At 38.6% G+C, this 9,635-nt stretch overlaps 1 protein-coding gene and 1 pseudogene across 2 annotated transcripts in view; both read right to left on the bottom strand.

Moving 5' to 3' along the window:
• Window positions 1-9,635, bottom strand: part of PACS1 (phosphofurin acidic cluster sorting protein 1) — a 103,393-nt gene that overhangs the window by 38,106 nt on the left and 55,652 nt on the right. The gene's annotated exons all lie outside the window — the stretch shown is intronic.
• LOC112479312 lies at window positions 2,136-2,254 on the bottom strand (annotated as a pseudogene).

Here is a 9,635-nt window from a genome sequence, read left to right on the forward strand (position 1 = left end):
AAGCTCAAAGGCGTTTCTGGGTTTTTGGCTTGAGCAACTGAGGGGGTAGATGGTGGTAGTGTTTACTGAAATAAGGACGTTGTGGGGTGAACGGGACGGAAAAGTCAGCTCATCGTTAAGTCTGAGACAGCTTAAACGGCCGAATGAAAAAATGAAAGCCGGCAGCTGACTATGAGTCTTGAGCTCCAGGGAAAGACGAGGTTAGAGATACAGATTTAGGCATCATGGCATAAAGATGATATTGACAGCAATGAGAATGGTTGAGAGATTTTTCAAACAAAAAAGACAAAAGGCCAAGGATGGAGCCCCGGGTGTTCCAATGCTCAGAAGTCTAGCAGAGGAGAAGCTGTCAGCGAAATAGGGAGAGATGTGCGCCCACGAACCTAGAGAAGAAAGTGCTTAGGAAGACGTGTCAAACGCTGCTGAGAAGTAGAACAAACCAAGGTCAGAAAACCGACCATTAGACTTGGCAAAATGTAGAACACTGGTGACCACAATTGCCAGGCATTTCAGTGGAGCAGTAGGAACAAAAGCCCTGAGTGAAGTAGCGTTTCCCTTAGAAATGTCAGCAGTTGCGGATGAAGCTGAGGCTGGAGAACAAGAAGTCGAGCTGGAGAAAAGGGCAGCGTGGCACAGAGAAACCTGGTCCCGACGCCGCCTGGCGTGGGTCTAACAACTCGCATTTTGTAGCATCGGCTGCTTGTTAAGATGTTGGGACCGAATGGTCTTATCTAAGGTCCCTTGTGGTTCTCAGCGTTCTCTGGGGAAGAGAGAAATTAAATTTTATCTGGGAATGTAGGAAGAGGTGACCGGGGACCTGAACGGAATAAATCATCAAAATATAAAAGATTTTTAAAAAGTAGCTCTAGTGTCACTCCAGAATTATATACAAGAAAAACGATATAACATACTAGTCCCCAGAGAGTTTCAATTACATCCTACTGTATCATTATCCCAGGGTCGCTGTACTACTTTTGAGATCACATAGGTGAGGAGTTGATCCATATCTCCTCTGTAACGAGACTTGACTGACAAACTGATCAACTTATAGGGAAAAATCTTTACTCTGTAAAGTTCAAAACAATCACAGTAACAGTGAGAGGCTAAAAGTGAAGACCTTTGCTCTTATTTCCAATTATGGAGGCGTCACAGGCGTCCAGATGCCAATGCCTCACACACACCAACGGAAGGCCCTGTAGGAAGCACCAACCTCAGTGTCGGCTCATTTGCGTTTTCTTCCTGTTATTTCCCACTCCCAACATTCAGCCTCTGACAGATTCTTAGATTGTTTAAGCAAACAAAACAAGTAACTGCATAATTTGGATTCAAAATGTCTTTTCCCCAAAGACAATTAAAAATGTTTTAAAAGTAGGTCACTCTGGGGGTGAAACAGCTTGCCATTTTACCTTTAAATGATACATTTTTAAGTATTGTATAACCAGCTGGCTGCTTTTTTCCCAGAGATAATTCCATCGTTCTCTGATCCTGCTACCCATCCCACCTCAAGGCAGGACCCACATTTCATTTCCAGAAACAAACAGCTGCTCTCAGGGGTGGGATAATTTAAGCATTCTTGATAAAGAACTCCAGAGTCTTCTTACTGTTTATCTTACTGTTTAAAACCCTAGGGCTTCAAATAAGAATATGCTCCATATAACAGCTATCTATTCAAAGAAAGTCCATCTTGAAAAGAAAAGGATGGGATACGAATGAGCATCTTTAAAGTCCATTTATTGGGGTTGTAATACATGAAGTACCAATTTTAGATCTAAGATCCGAAAAATCATTTAGCTTTAGATCATAAATGTTAGAGACAATAAACTAAAAAATAAAATAAAATCAGCCTGGTCGCAAAGTAATTATAAATGTGGCATGGGACTGAGGTCCTGGGATAAGAAAAGCATCAGGTAAGACTCTACCAATAACTATTTTCAAAGAAAGAATTGCAATTTTTTTTGTATTAATATTAAATAAAACTAACTTGTATCATTTTTTAAGTTATTATCTTATGGAAAATTTAATTTATTTTTATTTATTTATATTTTTTTAGGTGAGGCAACCCTTGGTTGACCTCACAGATTGCAAAGACCTTGTCAGTTTACAATCCCTTACTTTTTTTATTTTTATTTTTTTGACACCTACAGCACCTGGTCTTCCTAGGTGGTCTCCCATCCAAGTACTATCCAGGCCCGACCCTGCTTAGCTTCCGTGATCAGACAGGATCGGGCTTGTTCAGGGTAGCATGGCCGTAGAGGAAAATTTAAATTTTATAAATCTGACTGATACAAACACACACTCTATCTCTGTGTCTCTTCAACTTTTCTCAGGGCTTTAAATACATAGGGACATTTATTTGTGAGTTTTTAAGATTCCTTACTTGGTTTTATATAATAAATGCACAAGTCTTAGAAAATACACTTTCATGAGTCTGTATAACATAACTTGCCCATTGACAACTTCAAATATGCCTTATTTTCATCTCCTACCGTATCGACTTCCAAAGGCTGACATACAAATTACCACAAACTAGGTGACATAAAACAACAGAAATCTATTCTTTTGACTTGAAGTCCAAAATCAAGACGTCGGCAGGGCTGCATTTCACCTGAGGCCTCTAGGGGAGAATCCTTCCTTGCCTCTTACACTTCTGGTGGCTGCTGGCCGCCGCTGGCTGGACTTGCAGACTCATAATCCCAATCTCTGCTCCTATCTTTACGTGACCTTCTCTTTGTGTCTCTCCTCTGTTTCTGTGTCTCAAATCTCCCTTTCCTTTCTCTCATAAGGACATCAGTCATTGGATTTAGGGTCTACCCCAAAATTAGGACTATCTCATCTTGATCATGCAGAGAACGTATTTCCAAATAAGGCCACAGTCACAGAGACGAGGTTAAGGATTCGCCATGTCTTTTCAGGGGCCGCTATTCAGCCCGCTACGTGGACTGACATCTATCTGGGGGGCTCCTAAAATAAAGTGTGCTTGCCTCCCATGACACTCATCAAATTCTTCCTAGAACCCAACTTGACTTAAGAAAAAGCTATTATTTATAGGAAGTCAATAGTGAATCCCCGATGCTGTGAATGCTCACTTAGTAATTTATTTTTAAATGCAAACAAGGGTTTTTCTGTGGGAAGAAAACACAGCCAATTCAATCTCTACTTTCTTATCTGGCTGAGATTTCAAATGGGAATTTATTCATTGTCCCAATAGAATTAAAGGATCTTTTTATAACCCACACTAGACACCATTCCTATTTTCTACCTTAGTTTAAAACCATGGATTTATTCACTCCCCTCTGCCCCAAATTGCCCAGGAAGAAATTATTTTCCAATAGGAAGAACTAAGATTCTATCTACAGTAGCCCCCCTCGTCTGCAGGGCAAACATTCCAAGACCCCCAGTGGATGCCTGAAACTGCAGATAATATCTAGATCATCTATGTTTGCCCCTATACATACACACCTGTGATAGTTTAATTTATAAATTAGGCACAGTAAGAGATTAACAACAAATACTAATAATAAAGCAATTATAACAATAGACTACAATAAAAGTATAAAAATGTGGTCTCTCTCTTGCTCTCAAAATACCTTATTGTACTGTACTCACCCCCTCCTTGTAATGATGAGAGATGATAAAATCCTTAAAGAACTTTCACCTTTTCACTTAAAGGAAACACGGCTTCTCTTTGGCACATCCAAATTGTCAGCATCATCATTAAGTAAAATAAGGGTGACGTGAACACAAGCACTGCCTTATGGTGACAGCCGATCTGATAAGTGTGACGGCCACTAAGTGGCTAATGAGCAGGCGGTGTCTATAGAGTGGATACACTGGACAAAGGGATGATTCATGTCCCTGGCGGGATGGAGCAGGGTGGCACGAGATGTAACACTTATGAATTGTTTATTTCTTGAATTTTCCATTTATTATTTTCAGACCACAGCTGACAGTGGGTAACCAAACCGCAGAAAGCGAAAACGTGGGTGGAGCACCGTAATCAAGCTATGACCTCCTCTTGGCGAATCGTGACTACGTTAGTTCCCTCCCTCCCCTGCAGTGCCTTTCCTGAAGCCATCATTTACTCTGTCACGTAATTGTGTGTGTGTGTGTGTGTGCGTGCGTGTGTATATTTACTCTCTGTAGCACCTCTTTCTTGATCACCTGCTCCACCACCATTAATCCTACTTATTTGTATTCTCAATTTCAGAGGCTGATGTGATTCTTTAAATCTCGGCCATACACACACAGAGAAGAATAACAACGGCAAAGACGCTCGCACAGCACTTACTCTGCCTTGCACTATTCTAAATGCTTCGCATGTATTAACTTATTTAATCCTCACTCTAGGAACAGTGTTATTATCATCCACATTTTACAAATGAGCAAACTGAGAGAGATTCAGAGAGATCAGTAAATGGTGGGCCAGAATATGAACCCAGCGGGTGGGTCCCAGAGCCCCTGTTCTTAACCACGATGTGAGATGGCTTCTGAGAAAGATGCCACAACGCTAAACCGCTCTATAGTGGCGAGGTTACAGGTGAGTTCTTAAAAATGCTTTTCTACCTATCCTACATTTCTTACAATGATCATATATTAATTCCGTAACAAGAAAAATTTAAAAAGTATCAATTTGCGAAGGTACAACATAATAATAGCAAGCATGTAACACAACCAGCCAGGCACTACAATATGTAATCTACATACACTAATTTAATCCTCGAAACAATTATAATTATTTTACAGATGAGAACACAGGCCAGAGAAGTAGCCTGCCCCAGGTCATACCCAGCTAGCAGGTGGCAGCCAGGGCTGTCTAGCTTGAGTCTGTGTTCCTAACTAGGTTACTCTGCCCAAATTAGATAGAAAACATCGCTGCTGAATTCCAATCTGACTCTCTGCCAGGGTGTACTAATGCCAAGAAAACACGTGTTTCACATCCTGTCACCCAAACCAGATAAAAAGACAATTAAAAAACCTTCTTTTGCCTCTAAATCTGTGTCTGCTGTGTCTACTGCTACTCACTATTTTAGGTCACCCTAAATACCATCTCCTCTGCTGATTTCCCCGCCCCTGGTGAGCCTTCTCCCTTCTCCGAGGCCCAACCTGCTTCTGCCCCTCAAGGCGCTCACCCTGTTCTTCCCGCAACTGCAGTCGCCCCAAACTAAATGTGTCTGAAGGACAGGGGCCGCTTTCTTCTCAGCACTTGAGTCCCTCCAACTCCTAGCACAGTGGTTTGAAAAGAAACAGGAAATATTGTTTAATTAAACTGTAATCTTTACCATTCAATGTAAATATATTTGAAGGGACAATTTTAAGGGAAGAAAAAAAAATCTGCTTCACTACACTAAGTATAAAAAAACTCAAGTGTTTTCATTCTAACAGACTTCTTAATTGGACACTACTAGCCCAGATTAGAGGGCATTTAAATTATCCCTTTCTAAACAGTGTCACAAATGCAGAATATTTTCTCCCTTAGCCACTGGATGAGCTGGGCCTGTTGCCAAATCTTTTTCTAATTAAGTCCTGTGGTTAATTTCTTAATCTGTTAGCATTTCTTTCCATCTTGTAAAATGTAAAGAGAATTGGACTTTTTTCATTGTTTTTGTGAAGGAGGGGTAATTTCTATGTCAGCCTCATAGGGGTAGACTCGTCGTTAAACAACTGCTATCCTTTACCTACGCTCCCCTAAAAAAATAAATAAATAAAAAGAAAGAAAAACCTATAACACTGAGGGCAAGGCTGTGTAGAAATGAGCACTCATATACTGCCCATGGGAACCTAAGTTGGTATACTCCTACAGAGGGCAATTGGTAGTTCCTACCCACCTTGCAAATGTATATAGTCTTTCACTCAGCATTTTTACTCTAGGAATTTATTCTACAGAATAAATACGTTTTTTCTAATAGCAGTAGCTTAGAAACTCTAAAATATACATCGACTGGGGGGACTAGTTCAATAAATTACGGTACATCCACAGGATGGACAATGATGTAGTTGTAAAACTGAAAGAGGTCCCTATCAAAATACCAATGATGTTTTTCACAGAACTAGAACAAATAATCTTAAAATTTACATGGAACCACAAAAGACCCTGAATAGCCAAAGTGTAGGTCCCACGTCTGGCTGTGATCCAGGCTTGTGGCTAGGAATAGGACCCTGGATTTAGAATGTTACATTAGTATAGTAGGGCGCCTGCGCCCAACTCAGGAAGCATGATTCAGCTTATTGCACCACGCGTGTGGGAGAATGCCGCTACCGCTCTCTGGCACATGTGGAGCCCATGCAGTCCGCTAGCGCAGAAGCGCAATAAAGTCGGTGCCTGCCGTTCCATTCTCATGTCGGCCCCTCGTGCATTCTTTCAACTGGGCGTCTCACCACTGAAACCTTCCCTTCTCGATCAGCTCAGCACTGACACCAAAGTGATCTTGAAAAAGAAAAAAAAAGTTGCTCCCTGATTTCAAACTATACTACAAAGCTACAGTAATCAAAATAGTATGGCACTGGCCCAGAAACAGACACATAGATCAATGGAACAGAACAGAGAGCCAAGAAGTAAATCCACACCTATATGGGCAATTAATCTGACAAAGGGGGCAAGAATATACAATGGGGAAAAGACAGTCTCTTCAATAAATGATGTTGGGAAAACTGGGCAGCTATATGCAAAAAAATGAAATTAGACCAGTTTCTTATACCATACACAAAAATAAACTCAATAGATTAAAGACTGAAATGTAAGATCAGAAGCCATCAAACTCCTAGAAGAAAGCATAGGCAGTAAACTTTCTGACATTAGCCTCAGTAATATTTTTTTGGATATATGTTCCCAGGCAAGAACAACAAAAGTGAAAATTATAAGTGGAATTATATCAAATTAAAAAGCTTTTGCACAGCGAAGAAAACCAGCAACAAAATCAAAAGGCAACCCACCGAATGGAAGCAGATATTCGCAAATGATACATCTAATAAGGGGTATCATTTAATATCTAAAATATACAAGGAACTTATACAACTTAACACCAACAAAACAAACAATCCAATTTAAAAATGTTTAAAAAACTTGAATAGACATTTTTCCAAAGAAGACATGCAGATGGCCAACAGACACATGAAAAGATGCTCAACATCATTAATCATCTGGGAAATGCAAATCAAAACAATGAGATTTTACCCCGAACCTGTGAGATTAGCTATTATCAAAAAGACAACAAATAAGAGTTGGTAAGGATGTGGAGAAAAATGAACCCTTGTGTACTGCTGGTGGGATTGCAAACTGGTGCAGCCACTATGGAAAACAGTATGGAGGTTCCTCAAAAATATACAAATAGGACTATCGCAATTCCACTTCTGGGTATTCATCTGAAGAAAGTGAAAATACTAATTCGAAAAGATACATGCACCCCTATGTTCACTGCAGCATTAGTCACAATAACCAAGATATGGAAACAGCCCAAGTGTCCATCATCAGATGAACAGATAAAGAAGATGTGGCATATTTTTACAATGGAAGATTACTCAGCCATAAAACAGAACGAAATCTTGCCATTTGTGACATAGATAGACCTAGAGGGCAGTGTGCTAAATGAAATCAATCAGAGAAGGACGAATAACGTATTTTACTTACATGCGGAGTCTAAAAAAACAAATGCAAGAACATACAAAACAAAACAAAACAGAGTCATCTAGAGAACAAACTGATGGTTGCCAGAGGGGAGGGGGACGCAAGAACATACAAAATAAAACAAAACAGAGTCATAGATCTGGAGAACAAACTGATGGTTGCCAGAGGGGAGGGGGGAGGAGAGATGGGTGAAAAAGGAAAAGGGGAATAAGAAGTGTAAACTTCCAGTTATAAAATGAGTGAGTCATGGAGACATAATGAAAAGCTGAGGGAATATAGTCAACAGCATCACAGTAACTGCATAGTGACAATGTTACTAGACTTATCGTGATGATTAGTTAGTAAGGAACGTGAACGTTGAATAACTATGTTGTACACCGGAAACTCATAATAAAATGGTATGTCAACTATACTTTAATAAAAATAAATTAATAAAAACAAAAGAAGCAGCTCTCTTTGTACTGATATGAAAAGATCTTTCATTTAACAACATGGTGTTATTAAACTGTTAAGTGAAAAAGGGTACAGATCAGTATATAGCATGTTGGCATCTATGTTCAGCAGAAGGAAAGTTAAAATACACATTTATGTTTGCTTATATATTCATAAAATAACTCTGGAAGATTAACAAACTAACAGTGATTGCCAGAATGGGGTAGGGATGTGAGCTGGAAATGTACAGGATGGAAATTTTAGAAATCTTATAATGACAATTGTACAGCAGGCTCATATATCAAATGGTCTGGATTAGGAGGAAGAGGACTATAAGAATGAAATTTCTGGATAAAAAAGGGAACTCCGTGCAATAAATGATATAAATGAGAAGTGAGAAAAACTTGAGGATATCATAAAGGCATGTTATTCTGCCAAGAAAAACCAAAAACAATGAGAAATCCTAAGGTTAAAACCAAAAAGCCATAAAATAAATGATACAAATGAGGTAAGGTAAAATATGATATAATTTTAAATAACTGGTAAAATTTATGAAAAAAGCCATGTGATCTTTATCCTAGAAACACTCTCTTTTAAATAAAGAAAATATAGTCTTAGTACTGTAAAATACTTAGATTTATAAATACTTAGATTATATAAACATTGTATTATGTTTATACCATGATAAATGTTATTATTTTTCAACTTTTAGACAGGAGGAGAAAAACTAAAGGTGGAACCAGAAATAGAAGTATAATTAAAACATTTAAAGTTACAAAAGTCAGCAAGAATAAAAAATTGAAAATATAGTTTCCAAATATAGAAGGGAGGAGGAAGAAAATAAAGGACTGCGTCTTAGATTCTTACCTTTCACATCAGAAAATTAACAGATCTTTAAAAATTCAACAAAAAGGGGTAAAAACAAATGTGTAGTTCTGTCTCATGGGAGGAGCCCTCCCTAGCTCAACGGGTGATTCTTGGTTGGTTTAAGCCAAAGATGTTAGTATTAATCCAAAGAACCACAAAAGCATCTCAGCCTGTATCACTGCTAGAAACAACATGGCATTATTCAAAAACTATTTTATATAGTGTAGGATAAAGAAAATAAGTAATTATATTAATTTTTCAGCATAAAAGAAATGCAAATAAAAGCCAAAAAAGTTAACCCTGAAATTGAAATTATAAGTATGAAATCATACTTTTTTTTTTAAAGAAAAAAAAAAACCATTCCTTAGTTCTGACCTCTGAAAAGGCCTAAAAGCAATGATCATCGCGGTGGCAATAAGCACCCCTAGTACTCTAAATACCATCTCTCATTAAAAGGAAAGTGATTTTAGGTTTGGGACAGGAAATGTAAAAGATGAGCCTAGGAAACCTTGTCATACTAGAAAGCAGGGAAAATATCAGACTACTGACATATCAAAATGACAAACAAGTCACCTTTAAAGAGACCTCGATGGCCAAAGTTGTGACGATTTGAACATCCATAAGAATAACGATGACAACAGATTAAAAAAACATCAAATACATAAAAAAATCCACGAGTTCAACACACACACACACACACACACACACGCGCGCG

The sequence above is a fragment of the Pteropus alecto genome, unplaced genomic scaffold (genome assembly GCF_000325575.1).
Source record: "Pteropus alecto unplaced genomic scaffold, ASM32557v1 scaffold43, whole genome shotgun sequence".
NCBI lineage: Eukaryota > Metazoa > Chordata > Mammalia > Chiroptera > Pteropodidae > Pteropus > Pteropus alecto.